The sequence below is a fragment of the Lathyrus oleraceus genome, chromosome 3, assembly GCF_024323335.1.
Source record: "Lathyrus oleraceus cultivar Zhongwan6 chromosome 3, CAAS_Psat_ZW6_1.0, whole genome shotgun sequence".
Lineage (NCBI taxonomy): Eukaryota > Viridiplantae > Streptophyta > Magnoliopsida > Fabales > Fabaceae > Lathyrus > Lathyrus oleraceus.
This window is the reverse complement of record NC_066581.1, coordinates 73,055,127-73,068,201: the sequence shown is the minus strand read 5'-3', so window position 1 is coordinate 73,068,201 and position 13,075 is coordinate 73,055,127. Positions and strand designations below refer to the sequence as shown.

Genomic DNA, 13,075 nt, shown 5'->3' with positions numbered 1-13,075 from the left:
TGTTGTTGTTGTTGCTGTTGCTGTTGTGCAGGCTGATTATCAGCAGGAATAGTTACCGCAGCAGTGTGCTGGTAGTAACGATCCCTACTCGGTCCTCTTTGGGTATACACAGCACTTGTATCACCCTCCTTCTTCCTCTGACCATTTTCAAAGGGCTTCTTCGATCCAGATGACGAAGCGTTACCACCCTGGATTTTCCCCAGCTTCAACCAACTTTCAATTCTTTCACCGGCTACCACAATATCTGCAAAGTTGGTAACCGGGCATCCAACCATCCTCTCAGCAAAGGCCCCCTGCAAGGTACCCATGAACAGATCCGACATCTCTCTATCCACCAATGGAGGTTGAACTCTGGCAGCCAACTCCCTCCACCTCTGCGCATACTCTTTAAACCCCTCATTAGGCTTCTAAGACATACCCTGCAGTTGGGTGCGACTAGGAGCCATGTCAGCGTTGAACTGATACTGTTTAAAGAATGCATCACCCAGATCTTGCCAGCTCTTGATGTCAGAAGACTTCAGCTTGGTGTACCATTCCAAGGATCCTCCGGACAGACTGTCCTGGAAGAAGTACATCCACAACTTCTGATCCATAGTATAGGCAGAAATCTTACGGATGAAAGCCTGGAGGTGAGTTTCCGGGCAAGAACTCCCATTATACTTATCAAATGCAGGCGCTTTGAACTTCTGTGGGATCACAATCCCCTCAACCAGCCCCATATTTGACATATTCACAACCCCCAGAGTGGCATAACTCTCTAGAGCTCTGATTTTCTCTGCCAGCAACTGAATTTCTTTATTGGGTGGTTGGACACCATACTATCCAAACGGCTCATTCATCATAGAGAATTGATCAGCTTCTCTGTCCTCCTCCCTATCTTCATCAGCCCCAAAGAACGGAGGAAAAAGATTGTCCTTCATGTTATTGCCCATCTGACCGGGTCCACCACCTGTGGCAGCACCAAAACCACCGGCATTGTTAGTCACTACACCCACAGTTGTCCTCTTTCCACCGTCCCTAGAACCTCCAAGACCATGGTTAGAGACACCATCCAGATTGACACCACTGTTGGCAGCTGAAGCCCGCTCGAGCTTCTCTACTTTATTAGTAAGTGCTTTCTGCCCTACGGCAAACCCTTGCATGATATTAATCAGTTCGTTCATCTTCTCCTTCAGCTCGAGAACATCTGTATTGGGTAGATCCATCAGCCTAGGTGTATTGCGTCTGGTGAAATATCTGTGTGGACGTGTTGAATGCAAAGGAATGACTCTACGCGCACGAGCAATGATTCCTCAATCAATGGGTACCAAGGATCAACCATAGGAAACGGTAGACAAGTGAGCTCCACTCTCTTGCTGAGCCAGTCATCAAACGGAGGAAAAGACCTGTTATTAGCTCTACCCCAAGAAAACTTGCCTTTCCTTTGAATGTTGCGCCATGCATCAGACACTTGCCTCAACCGTGACTGGTTACCCTCAACCGGGAAGTACAAAGTTTCCTGAATCTCACTCTTGAGAGGAGGAACCTCCATAGCGAATTCCATTTGTCTCTTAAGAAGCGTCGGGTTATAATTAATGCAACCCTGAACTCCTATAAGAGGCACATTGGGAAAACCCCCACAACTGCAAATGAAATCTTGTCCAACCCCGCTACTGTGAGTCCAAGCTATGTCTTTGGCTCGCAAACCCATCAACTTGGTCGCCCAATTTATAGTATGGTCAAGAAGAACAAAAGCGCCCCTGGAAGGCAAATATCCCATGAACCACTTGTATAGTAGCTAAGCGCAACATCTAATCAATCCCCCACGCCTCTTCTCGTTCCGATTGTGGACCGAGTAATAAACATCCCCAATCAAGGTAGGGATAGGATTCCTCTGAACAAACAAACGGACGATATTAATATCCACAAAGTTCTTCTTGTTAGGGAATAGGACGATACCATAGATGCCCACAGCAATCAAAGCACAAACAGCTTTCCAGTTACCCAACTCAGCATGCTCCTTGGCCTTAGCCTCTAGGAAACTCGAATGAAAACCAGACAACTTCCCCTTCTCTTTCAAACCTCCTTTAGTCACCTCTGGACTCAAATAAAGAGCACGGGAGATCCCACCAATATCAGGTTCTTCCTTAGTAGCATAGAAAGGAACCTGATTTCTGATCTGAATGCCCAAGATACCAGCATAGTCCTCCATCAAAATCCCTAATAAGTAATCCGAGAAGACGAAACACCTCAAACCAGGGTCATAAAACTGGAGAAAAGTATGGATGGCGCTCCTATCCTTGTCAGTGAGCCTGAAAACCATCTTCAGAATACCCCCATACATCTCACGAAACATCCCCACATGGTCGGGCGTAATCAATGCTATCATATCTCTCAGCACACTGATCTCTGGGTCAAAGAAACTATAGACAACATCGTCTTTCAGCCCGGGCCTCATATCTGGAACAAAGAAGTCTCTCAACCAGGATCTCGATCAAGAATGTCCCTGCATATGGATAAACATGAGTTAGATGCGGATAAATGCAAAATGAGAATGATGCTGATGTATGAATGCAATGCATAGTGCCATCCTCCAAGCCATCGGATCATCAACTATACAGAAGCCCCTGGTCTCTGAACTGATCACACCCATCTGAGGTATTGAGCAACCATAGATCCAACTTGAGAGTTCCGAAATAAACGGAACTGAAGGATACATCACCATCATCACCAGAAAGTCCTCTGAACAAATAACCACAAGACCCTCTGAACCAGCCCGGGGAATCCTGAAATAAACGGATCCCCACTGATAAATACCGCGGACAGAATTCCGGCATCTCCGAATAAATATCCATAAATCCGACTTATAAATAGGACTCTGATCAACGGCTGAACCATTAGTCACCAACAAAGTCACCATCAGAACATGCATCTGTAAGAATCAACCCTCCCCTCACAGGTAAATTCTAATCAGGTTATCCTAAGGCGGATAATGGTCTCGAATTTCGGGCAAAGATACTCAACGGGTTTGCCCTTTCGGGTGTGCCGTTGCAGCTCTCTTAAGATCGTCTAAACCAAAGATCCGGGAAAGATCGGTCACCGAAGTCAATAACCCAAAAGAGGTAACCCAACCAAAGTGGAATACTCCACAATGGAAGAGCTCTCTCAGATGAACCTCGTCCGGCTTGTGGTATGTCACGTCGCAACAACATGCCCAACCAACATGTGAGGAACGTGAGACCACACTAATCCTAGGTGTATACTCAGGCCTGGGTTTTAGCCCCACTCAGAACACCCACCCCAAATCAAAGGACCCAACCTGTACAGAAGCAGCACAATGACAGTATGATGCATGCAAATATACATATGCACAGTATAATAAAAAATGCAATAAATAGAGCAACACAAGCAACCTAAACTATCCTAGACGCTAGGAGAGACTCGCTTAGGGAAGATGGACCAGCAATAGGTCAACTTCTATAAGTCCCCAGCAGAGTCGCCAGCTGTCGCATCCGCGAAAAACAACCGGCGGGCTAAAACAAAAACAAACAGAGCCGCCACCGTGCGTTATTTATCCCAAAAGAGGGAAAGGAAACACTCGAAGTAAACCTGGAAAAGACATGGTCTCGCGACCAAAGAGAGATGGGATCGGGAGTCGGTTACGCAAGGGGAAGGTATTAGCAACCCTCACGTCCGTCGTACTCGACGGGATCCACGCTCAAAAGGAAATAAGAAAGGTTGCTAAATGCTCACAAACATCACACACACACACTGGAAACAACACAGGTGGGAGAAAGAGGGGAAAGGGATCGCTAGGATATCGCATCCTATGCCTACGTATCTCATCTGGAATGAGAATCAGAGCTACCGTAGTTCGGCTCACGCACGCCGAAACAAAACACACGCAAACAGGCAAACATGGAAACCGAACGCCAATCGCTGGGCTTACATCAGACTCCGAACCAAACAAACCCACACTGGAAACCGACTGCCAATCGCTGGACTTACGTCAGACTCCAAGCACACAACAATAGGATACGGAATGCCAATCGCTGGGCTTACATCCATCTCCTAACACACACAAGAAGGCTAACACACAAACAAGTTACTAAGGAGTCTGGCACTCGAGCCTAGCAACTGTCAAGCAAACACACACAAAAAGAAAAAGGGTGCCCAGAGAGATCTCGTACGACCTCCTGCCTACGTACCTCATCTGGTATGAGGATCAGGGCAATGTAGTTCCCCTGAACAGGGGAGAAACTTCTGCTAAACCAGAGACTGGGAAATGACAAACTAGAAGGGAGACTGACTCGAGCCTAATAGTTATCATGCAATCCACAATGGTCCTAGGTTAAGGTTTCTATCTAACTTGCACAGGCAGCAAGCTATCTTAAACAACACAATCAGTCAAAAGCACAAAGCAAGCACACACACTATATACAAACAGGGGGGCTCACACAAGGCTAGGCTTTAGTCAAGGGGTCATGTCAACCTCGACAAACAAGCCACTGTATCAGGGTGATGTTAGCTCTTAACCCTAACATTGAGAGTTAGGGTGAAGCAGATGAAATGGGAAGTGAAGATAAGACTTCACAACTCTTATCCCTGGCCTGGGAGAGCTTCAGACAAATGAAAGTGTGGGAGTCCAGAAAGTGGGACTCTATTCCACATGACTGACATAACAAAGATCTTGGGTTAATATCCACAATGCATCAACACAAGGTGTGTGAGCAAGGTGGATGACTCACTGAGTAGCAGGAGATGGACTACACATCTCTTGTATCTGCCAATGCCTCTTCACTTAGGAGGTCTTTGATATGTACAGGGACAAAGATAAACAATCACAAGCATTATCTCTTAAGGAGGACTTCAGACAGGTGTCTGCCCCCATAACAGGACAGGTCTTCCAGACTACATGAAGTCAGTGAGTTATACCTCAATGGTTAAGCAACCAAGCAAAAGCAAGTTCAAAAGAACTTAAGCAACTAATGTACCTGAAAAAAATCTAACCCAATCAGTATACAATCCAGACAATCAAACAGACAGTTAATTACACAGTCAAACAGATAAGCAAGCAATGCAACAGTGTGCAAGGCACAAGCTCAACTCAAATGAGCTAAAATCCACCTACAAAACAACTCAAGGTTAACCAATATAAACCAATTATCAACTCAAGCAATTGAATCAATCCCATTATGGCCATGTGCTTCTTAACCTGAAATCAAAGCTCAAACATGAGAGGCAAACCACTAGGGCAAGGCCTAGGGTCAAAGAGGGAGAAAAAATTCAAAACAGAACATGAAAATTGACATGAATCAACTTCAATCAATTAAGAACATAATCCAAAAGGTCTCATGTCAATAGCATCAACCAAATTCATTTCATCAACCAATCATGGCAAGGTATGCAAGTTGAAAGCACACTGAGACAACAGAATGAACAAATGCACATTAATTCAAAAATGATTCAATTAATCTCAACAAAATTCATGGCTAAACAGAACATACAAGATGATCAACACACCAAAAATCAAGGCAATTGGGCAACATTAGGCATGGTAATCAAATCGCATAAGGCAAGGCAAGCACAAACAAGCATATTGATGACACATCTTGGCACTTCAACTTAGCACAAGCCTAAAACAGAAATGAAACATGGTAAAAACCACAAACCAAAGCCAAAACAAACTTTAACATGTCTAGAAGCAATGTGCAAAATTTCACATTCATAGGATAAAGCACAAGCATTTCACAAATGATTGAAATTCAAGACACTTCAAAAGTGCACAAATGACCATCCAGAATGAAAAATCTCAAACAAATCAGAAATGAATCCAAAAATTCCACAAAAAATCATGAGCATTCGAAACATTCATATTAAGCACCATACAAAAATACAGAACATTTGAAGATCATTTGATAAGGCAAATTCATCAATCAAGTTGAACATCTCAAGGTGTGACACACATTGTCGCACCTAACTTAGAAAAATCATAAATCAGCAATGGCAATTGATAAAAATGCAAACTCAACACCAAAATGTCCGCAAGATGTCTAGTTTCAACATGTCAAATTTTATGAGCATTGGATCAACAACCATCATTTCACAAATGCATAATCAAGGCCATGTCCAAAATGCATACATGTACAAGAACCCTAGGGCAAAAAAATTATTCAGCCAGCACAATTTCCATTTTAATCATAAAAAAAACTAGAGAGAAAATGTGACACAATGCAAAAACAACCATATTTTTTGGATCAATTTTCCATTTGTTATGAATTTTTAAAGATGCAAATGAGAAATGAAATAAAAATGTAATGAAACAAATGAATTAAAGGAATTGTTATTATTTAATTTGAATTGATGATTTTGCGCCAGAGACTAAAACTCTGCGTTTCACTTAAGTTCCCCTGGCCAATCACAGCGCACGCATGGCATTTTCCCATGACCAATCAAAATTAAACCCTAGGATAAACAAACTAATGCAACGCTTTTGGCAAAATGCAAATTAAAACCGTTGCCTAATGTCCTGCAACTCGTCTCCTTCGCGCGCACCAGAACAAACAGTGGAACTCAAGAATCATCAAGAACAAAATCTCCAGTTTTTAAAATTGAATACATGAATGGATAGATCTTTCATCATAGAGCATGAATCAATTAATAACTAAGCTTAAAACATCATATCCAAAGAGAATCGAACAAATTAAGTTTCATGCACAAAACTTTAAATCACCATAACTCAACGAATATTGCATGGAATCTAGTGGTTCAAAGCTCAGAATTACAAGCATTGCAAGATCTACAAGTATAGCATAACAATTTCAAGAAAAGAGAGACTCGAATTTGTGACCTCTTGATGAGCAGAATTGGAATTTGATGAATCAAGCCTTTGTAATGCTCCAAATGTCTTCTAGCATGCTTGTAGAGTTGATTGGAAGGAGGCTTGAGGTTCAATCGAGCACGATTCCACAAAATTTGGATTTCACCATTGTTGAGCTTCAAGCTTTGAGCTGCTTCAAGGTGCACGAATTCACTTGGATCTTGGTTCAAACATGCTCCATGATGATACTAGATGATGAATTGATCAAGAAAAATGCATGAGATGTGAAGAAATTTGGAGAAAAAATGAGAGAGAATTTTGAGAGACTTTGAGAATTCTAGATCTAGAATTGGGAAAATGTGATGAATTCTGTTAGGATTTTCTATTTATATGCTATGCTAAACATGATTAATTAAGTTAAACCAAATGCTAATGAAAATTAATTGAGTTTGGAGGTGTTTTTTGCAAAATTGGAATTTCATCTTATGCATGAAAATGCATGTATGGACAGTACGAATTTGCACTCATTTTCACTCAAAAACCTGTTTTGGAGCCAATGGAAGTGATGCCATGTTCAAATAATGCACACATTTTGAATTTCATTTTTCCCTCCAAAAATCAATTGAATTTTCAAATATTTATGTGAATGGAATGCATGTCATGTAATGCCAAATTTGGAAACTAGAGGTTAAAAGGAGAATGTTGCAAAAAGAGCCATCTCATTTGGACTTATGGTTTGAAAGTTATGCACATTTGAAGTTCCATGTTCACTTGACCAAGTTTTGATCATATCTCTTCAACCACACATGAGAAATTGATGATCTTGGACTTTTTGGAAATGGGAGAGAAATATCTACAACTTTCATGTTCAACAAAATTTCATTTGAAGCTTTCTTGATGATGTAATCTTGAGTTAAAAACCTTTCCATTTTTGGCAATTTTGAATTACAAGTCACTTTCTATTTTTGGAAAGTTTTGTCCTGACTTTATTTTCTTCAAAGTTGATGTTTGAAATGTCAAATGAGACTTGTTTGAACATGAATGGAGTATTTCTAACCACTTCCCACCTTCAAATCCAACAGTTGACTTTTGCAGTTGATAAAAGACTTGGGCCATGCACAGATGATTTTGAGCCTCAATCTCTTGATGAAATGGCTCCAAAATGAAACCCTAGCTTATACAAGCTCAATAAAACCACGTGATGACCTCCATCTCAATGAAAGACCTTTTCTCCTTGAAAACCCCTGATTGGTATAATGCAAGTGATTAGGGTTAACCAGAGGTCAAAACCCTAATCCCAAGGAACTGATCAGGCACAATGAACCTCTTGGTGATGATAATGTACCAATTCAATCAAGATAATACCCAATCTCCTTGAGGAACCAAGAAACCCTAATTGAAGCACAAACCCTCAGATGGCTAGTGATCAATTCAATAAGCCCCTCAGGCTTGAATCTTTTAACCTCTTTATCTTCTGAGCAAGACCTAGGAGGATGACTTGTTCATTGTTTCCATATGATATGCAAAGATGCAATGACTAATGTCCTAAAAATGAAATGCAATATGTAAAGCTAGTCCCAAGAGAGGAGGGCAAATTTTGAGGTGTTACAGTGACGAGCCGGTATCAACCAACACGTGCGAGAGCACGACTCCTTTACACTCCATTGCAATGTGTAATACCCTATTGTGATTCCGCCCATCCACAGTCAGATCCAAATTGTCGCAACCTGAAATATACAAAGGTGCGAAAAAAACAACCGGCGAAAAAAGAAGTGACAGAAGAGTCGCCACCGTGCGTTATTTATCCCAAAGGAGGGAAAGGAAACGCTCGAAGTAAACCTGAAGAGAGGAAAGGAAAAGACAAGGTCTTGCAACCAAATCTTGGGTTCGGGAGTCGATTATGCGAAGGGAAGGTATTAGCACCCCTACGCATCCGTAGTACTCTACGGGATCCACTCTTGTTGTTCTTGTCTAAAGGGTGTGTGTTTATCTAATGTACTATTTACTAAAAAGGGTCAAGAGAAAAATGACTCGCACAGATATCGCATCTATTGCATACGTATCTCATCTGAATATGAGAATCAGAGTCTTCGTAGCTCGGCTACCTATGGGTTAAAGAGGAGTGTGCTCGCTAAGACGTCACGTCTTATGCCTACGTATCTCATCGGGAATGAGAATCAGAGCAAAACGTAGTTCAGCTAACTACGGGAACAAAGGTCTCGATTGCAACTAGGGCAAGAGAAAGGGAAGGTCTCGATCGCAACGAGGGCGAGAGAAAGGATCGCAACGAGGGCGAAAGCAAACAAGGATTAGTTGTTAGTTGTTAGTCAAACTCGGCAAGACATCGCATCTTGTGCCTACGTATCTCATCTGAACATGAGAATCAGAGTTGCCGTAGTTCGGCTACATAGGGATTGCCATCTGAACATGGACTTACAAAGGAGGACACCAGTTGTGTCAAAGGAGAGTGGGCGATGTGTTCACGTCCTAGCAGTAGGTGCCGCAGCTCGCTGAATCGATTCTTAGGCAGTTACCTCTTTGCAATAGAACGGACTACATGCCACAAGATCGGAGACGCTTCGGAAAGGTCTAGAAGTGGGGGAAGCTCTGCCCTAGAGTTGTCATGCAATATGTACTTAAGTGTTAGGATTTACAAATGGGAATATCTACCTAATGTTAGCATGCAAAAGAATAAGGGAATCCTACCTATGTTATCATACAAAAGGGTTCTATCTAATGGGTGCTACCTAATCGGAACAAGAATTGACGAGTGGAGCAAGGAGAAGTGTTAGGGATAAGGGTAGATGGCGATGCATGAAGCAATCGACTTACAAGGTTGATGGCGATGCATAAAGCAATCGACTTACAAAAGGGTGGATGAATACGTGCTGGTTCTGTTAGGTTTTGAAAAATGATTACTCGACGTTGGATCGAGGTTTTGATCTTGCTTTGAAATGGTTGTCGAATGTTCATTTTAATTCTTGTATTAACAGATGAATAAAGAATGAAAGAATAAATATTATACATTTCATGGGAGAGGGATACATTTGTTATGAATGGGGGTTGTCAAAAATCATGAAATAATTAAATCGGGCCCAAACAACAAAATGACTCGAAATATGAGTGTAAGTGCAAGAGAACCGGCTCATTGTAAGAAAGCCCAAGAGTAAGCTATGTGAGGTTGATGTCGATGCTTAAAAAGCAATCGACTTACAAGGGTGTGGAAAAATGGGCTCGACATTGAATCGAGAAAATATGATTTTTATAATTTTAAAATGGTTTTGAATGGGTTTTTTATCAATGAGATTGTGATGATTTATCATGATTGTAACATAACTCACACATAAAGGCAAATAATTTGTACAAATGAATGAACAAACACAAATATAATAATTCACATAAATCCCAAAAAAAATGAATAATCGCATAAGTCATATTAAAAATAAAATAATAAAAAATGAATAAATGATAGAAACATGTTAGTTAAATGGTAAGGCTAGATAATTAAATGTGAGAATTAAAGAAAATATGGAAAAATCAAAATGTTGGAAAACCAAGGCAACATACCCGAGTATTGAACCCACCCCACTCAAGACTATGATACTACCCTTCTCCACCAGACCACTCATGATTATTTATTATTTTGATGCTACTTTAAATATATAAACCAAAATAGATTAAACATTAGAATAAAAAACTAAAATAAAAAAAAGTCTGTTGGACTATCCTAATAAACCCAGCCGCTTGGCTGTTGGGTTCTAGAGGCTAGTAAATTGGGAATCAAAAAATGTTAATGTAATATATTAAATGAAAACATTATCAAATGAAAACTTAGGAAATTTAAAACATAAAATTTTTATTGTTTCAATGTTTATCTTTATTTAAAAAAAAGGAAAATGGAAACCAACTAACAGACCCTCGTCCTCGTTCTCTTCCAATCTCTCAAACGCTCCTCTCTCTCACGCTTCTTTCAATCTCTTAACGAAATCTCTCTCTCAATCGCGCCACTCTCACAAACTCCAACCAAAATTGTTCTCTCAACCGTACCTCTCTCACTCAATCGCTCTCTCTCAGACGAGACTCTCTACTCTCATCACTCTCACCGAATCTATCAACAAATACATGAAAATGATAAAAGGAAAAAGGAAAGAAATTCTCACAAAGTGTCACGGCGGCGGTGAAAGGCGTGAAGAAGTTGGCCTCCCAATCCAGGTATCCGATTTTGGGATTTTAGGGTTTTTGTTTGAGATTTTCGCCTCCAAGTTTTTTTTCTGTCCTCAATTCCTGATTCTCTTCTCCTTTTATATTTCTGCAGCTAGGGTTTCAATTGGTGTTTTTCGTGTTCCAGAAGAGTAACTCTGCAAAGCGCTTTGGGTGTTCTCAGAATCAAATTGCCTGTTTGATGCTAGACTAGAAACGGTAATATGGACTCATACTTTCTCTTTGAATTTTATCTCTATTCCATTTTGGGATTTTTTTTCTGGAATTTAACTGCCTTGCTGTTTTTCTTTTACCGCAGTGAAAATTGGTTACAAGTGGAGTGGATGGTCCCAATCAAATTTGTTCATTTTCAAGCTTTTGAATAACCAAAGCCTGCCATTGGTTTGTTACTGCATAACATCAGTTGAAGGAAGTTCTGCATGTTTTACCTACTCTACAGCAGACACTAATCCTGCAGAGTTCACCGCCAAATGAACCAGACAAATCACTTTTGCAGATTGTTTTGAATACTTGAAGATGTTGCGGTTTGGTTGATGTTGGAGGATTATACGATGCTAGCAAACCTGCCAATGGCATCTTATCCAGTGGTGTATCACGTAGGTGCTTTGACATATTGAGTTTTTGTGAGCCAAGCTCTGCTACGGATTCTGCTGTGGATTCTGACTTGTGGAGGTTTGCAATGCTATCTGTTTGGAACCCATTACCATGCTTGTATTATACGAATTGTTATGATGCATTGGTAATGGTCAAAAGTTGATGTGAATAGGCTTGGTGTTTGGTCATGCCTGGTATCCTGTTCTGCAGGATATTGACAACATGTTGCAACATGCTCACTTGGCTTAAGGCTGGTTATCCAATTGGTTTTAGGGTGTTAGCATTGCCATGTCTTATGCAGGTATGACTCTTTGGCTTATTGTGTGGCATAATTGGCATTGTTCTGGCTTAAGTGGGATGCAATCACATGGCTTGCATTAACTGTTGACTGCTTTGTTGGGATGTTTGCATGAATCTTGCTACAGACTTTTGGTTTGTTTACTTGCAGGTAAGCATGGCTTGTGGATTTTGTGTATGCCTCTGGTTGTTAATTAACATGCAAAGTGGGCTAAGTTTCAAGACTGAGCTTACATATTTAACTTGGTGTAGTATTATGATGATGTGTTTGTGCAGTATGTTTTGTAGTACCACATGATGCAATTGTTCCTGGTCTGAGTATATGCTGGATGATGCATGGTTGAATGTTTCTTGGATGCCATTTGTATGCTAGGTGTTTGCGGCATGATGTGCACTTGACCTGTCCAGGTTTGATGGTTGCAGACATGTTTGCTTGTTCCTGCAGGGTGTTTGCAAGGCAATGTTAAATGTGTTGATGAGGATGGTAAGTGAAACTTGGTTGGTCCTCTTGCAGGCAAACTATTGGTTCCGCTGGTTATTCTTTTGTATGCTGCAGGAATGTTTGGATTGATACTGTTCCATCACCATTTTGAGGGAAGCTAAAGGGTTGAACAGTTCATGAATTAATTCTTGAAGAATTTCGCCATGACCTTTTCATGCAGGAAATTGGTTTGTCGATGCTTCTATTGACAACATTATGCACATGACATAGCCACTGAGAAAATTCAGCATGTGACCCCGACTGTACAGGATTTGATCTAAGAACTTCTTTAAAGTGATTTGCACATTCACTGCAAGGGTACATTCGAGACAAGATCTGTACAGTTCTTTTACATCTTTCTTCTGTTGTCTTGTAGGATTGTCTGGATACTGAGCAGCAAGAGTGTGAAGAAAAGTCCATGTAGCCCTTCCAAGGTCTTCTTTAGTCACAAGGGTAAAGGACTTACCCTTGACAACAGGATCACGTGGTTGTACAGAAGATGTAGTTTTCACAAATGGAGCTTTGATGGAGGCATTGACAGAGCCTATACCAGAGGTTCCTGATGACTGGATATGATGGCCTATGAAATTAGATACGTGATGTTGAACAAAATTTGCAACTTTCTCAAAGTTATGAAATAAACTCTGTACTGAATTCTCCGACATGTTAGTTACTGTTGCGAT

General features: G+C 40.9%; 1 pseudogene; it reads right to left on the bottom strand.

Annotated features, from left to right (window-relative positions):
- LOC127129740 (FAD-linked sulfhydryl oxidase ERV1-like) overlaps positions 1 to 13,075 on the bottom strand; it is a 43,491-nt pseudogene extending 30,416 nt beyond the window's left edge.